Below are 3,147 nucleotides of genomic sequence, written 5' to 3' on the forward strand. Positions count from 1 at the left end.
CTCAGGAAGCCGTAGAAAGTTTTTTTAAAATATATTTTTATTGATCAGAGAGAGGAAGGGAGAGGGAGAGAGAGAGAGAGAGAACATCAATGATGATGTTTCCTGCACATCCCACCGTGGGGATCGAGCCCACAACCCGGCATGTGCCCTGACCGGGAATTGAACCCAAAACCTCCTGGTTCGTAGGTCAACATTCAAACGCTGAGCCACGCCAGGCTGGGCAGTTTTATGTTGTTTTTTATTTTTTTAATCAACTTGCAGATCTAATTCAGAGCTACACTTTCTTTTTAGGACTGCAAACTAGCCATGGCTTGCCGACTTTTCTCCCCACCATTTACCTCAAAACCTTTACAAACGCAACCTACGTGACTGACACAAAGAACCAAGATCTACTGATCAGAGAGCCGTGGGACTTCCAGTCGGAGATCAGTTCGTCTAAACCCGGCACTCGAGACCAGACATGCAGACGGTGACTTGCTCAAGGTCACCGGCAAGGTGAGGGCCCGACTAAAACCAGACCCAGCTCGTCTCACCCCGCGGCTAGCGCCCTTTCCACTCCACCACAGAAACCCCACCAAATCCACAGAGCAACTGTGAACACCCCAGCTTCCTGATGGAGAACCCTGGCTCCCCCCAAACCCTGGGGAACGGCTCTTAGAACCTCGATATCAGAAAATCAGTGTTGACTTAAAGCTCAGCCAACAAACCTAAGGACCACGCAGCCCTGTGATGGTGAGCAGCACCCGCTCTCCCCCAGACGCAACTCCCAGTGAAGACACCATCGAGACCAAGGTCTGCAGCCGAGACGGCAAAAGCCGCGTCGAGGGGACCTGGGTGCAAACAGCCCCAGTTCTCCCAACTCAGACTAGCGATGCAGCCGTGAAACCCAGCTCAGCTCCGGGCCACACCACGCTGACTCCAGTGGCCCCCGGGGGGAAGGACAGAGGTGAGGTCCAGGCTCCCCTCCGGCCTCTTCAGACGCACGAGTGTGAAGAGCCCAGCGGAGCCGGTCAGGAGTGGACACAGCATCTTCTGAGTGGACGCCTTGCAGCTCGTCTCAGCTACGAGGCTGGACCAGCGACATCACCCGCCCGAGGACCGAGAGCTGGTCAGTGACAGGCCAGGGCTACGGGGAGTGAGATTTAATATTCCCTCTTCCTTTCAGAATCTCCCCAAGTTCCCTCACTGCCCGTGGGCACCGCCTTCTTGACCCAAAGCCGCCCAGACACGCCACCTCCGGGACCCACCCTGCAGCGGCCACCGCTCAGAACACAGAGCTGCTGCAGAGGGACCACTGTCCCATCTCATCGCCGCCCACCTGGCCCGGGGCCCACGCAGCTGGGACAGTGTCTGTGAAGGCGGGTCTGTCCTTGTCCTTTCCTGTGGCCGTGAAGGTCACTCAGCGAGCACCTCTGATGCTAAGCACCTCCCAGGGGCTGGCGTCCGTGACCGGTCTGGGCCCCCAGGCAATCTCAGCAACCATGGCCTGGCCTGCCGACGACAGGCGGTCCACCAAGGGGCCGGCGGGAGTGAGACCCCCAGGGACACGCGAGGATGCTAATCGCAGGCGGCTGCTCGTTGTGGGCGAGGGACCTGCGGCCGCGTCACTTGTCTGAGCCCCGGTTTCGTCACCTACAAAACAGAGGTCACGCCAGGACCTGCGTCAGGTTCGCTAACCAATTCAAGACACAGCACAGCCCCTAACACAGTGGTTCTCAACCCTCTGGCCCTTTAAATACAGTTCCTCATGTGGTGACCCAACCATAAAATTATTTTCGTTGCTACTTCATAACTGTCATGTTGCTACTGTGATGAATCGTCATGTAAATATCTGATATGCAGGATGGTCTGAGGCGACCCCTGTGAAAGGGTCGTTCGACCGCCAAAGGGGTCGCTACCCACAGGTTGAGAACCGCTGCCCTAACAGCACGAGGCTCCAGGGAATGGCAGCCGCTGGAGTTGAGTTTAAGAAAAACACACACAACGGGAGCAGGAATGGGCTTGTTTGTGGGGCGCTAGGGAGCGAGGCCCCGAGCCTGACCTGCTGGGACCCTAGACAAGGGCTTCACCATCAGAGGGAACCCCCCCGCCCCCCGTTTCCTGGCAGCTCTGAGTGTGTGCACAGGCACGCAGACACAGCCACCTTCAGCGGGAGTGCGGTGATGTCAGCCGCGATCCCGTTAGCAGGCAGGCCTCCTGCCAGGCTGTGGGCCGCGGCCAGCTCTGCGGCGGGGCTGGGCGTGTCGGCGGAGCGGGAAGCGTTTCCGCAGCCCAGGCCAGAGGCGCGGGAGGAAGTGGAGCAGCAGCCAGCCCGTCCAGAAGCGTCCACTCGAGAAGTGCAACAGAGGCCACTGGCTACAGCGCGTGCGGGTCACGGGGGGACCGGGTCACCGGGGGGACCGGCGCGGAGGCCTCCCGGGCCCCGGGTCAGCCAGGGCGGCTCTGGTGCCGACATGCTGAGTCCGAACCTGTCCCCACCCCCCGGCTCTGTGAGCTCGGCCAAGTGGCTCAGGCTCTCTGGACCTTTCGGTGTTTTTGTAAGAATTAAACAAGTTAATCGTTGATGCATCTAAAGAAATCAAAGCATGCCCAGCACACAGGAAGTGCCCGATAAACGCCAGAGAGAAAAGACGAGGGGGGAAACCCCAGCGGTGACGGATGGCACTTCAACCCCGTCCTGGGACCTCCCACACGCCGAGGGACAGCAGCATCGGTTCAAACGGGCAACCTCCCGGTTCACGGCAGACCGCCTGCCCCTAGAACTCTCGTGCTCTGCAGGCTGGTCTCCCCTAACCTCCACTGTGAGCGCACGGCCAGGGGGGTCTCCTGCTGATTGTGACTGCATTTTCCATATGAACTGGTTTTTTAAACCTTTATCATATTTGTATTATATCAGAGAGGAGGGGCGAGGGAGAGAGAGGAAACATCAACGATGAGAGAGAACCATTTGATGGGGCTGCCTCCTGCACACTCTCGCGCTGGGGGATCGAGCTCTGCATTTCAGGCTTGTGCTCTTCTCTGGGGATTCAATCTCGGGATCTCTTCAGTTTCACAGGCTGACACTTTATCCATGGTGCCCAATCGGGTGATGTCTATATTAAATCTTTATTATAGTGTACACATAGAACTCCGTACCTGGAAAGTTTG

General features: G+C 57.9%; 1 long non-coding RNA gene across 1 annotated transcript; it reads right to left on the minus strand.

The window, feature by feature from the left end:
- Nucleotides 1-825: 825 nt before the first annotated feature.
- Nucleotides 826-2,768, minus strand: LOC111824510. The gene is made up of 2 exons (XR_002827601.1): nucleotides 2,144-2,768; nucleotides 826-1,632 (listed from the first exon to the last, which is right to left on the minus strand). It is a non-coding gene; the product is annotated as an uncharacterized LOC111824510 (long non-coding RNA).
- Between the last annotated feature and the right edge of the window lie 379 nt (nucleotides 2,769-3,147).

The sequence above is a fragment of the Myotis lucifugus genome, unplaced genomic scaffold (assembly GCF_000147115.1).
Source record: "Myotis lucifugus unplaced genomic scaffold, Myoluc2.0 scaffold_1860, whole genome shotgun sequence".
NCBI lineage: Eukaryota > Metazoa > Chordata > Mammalia > Chiroptera > Vespertilionidae > Myotis > Myotis lucifugus.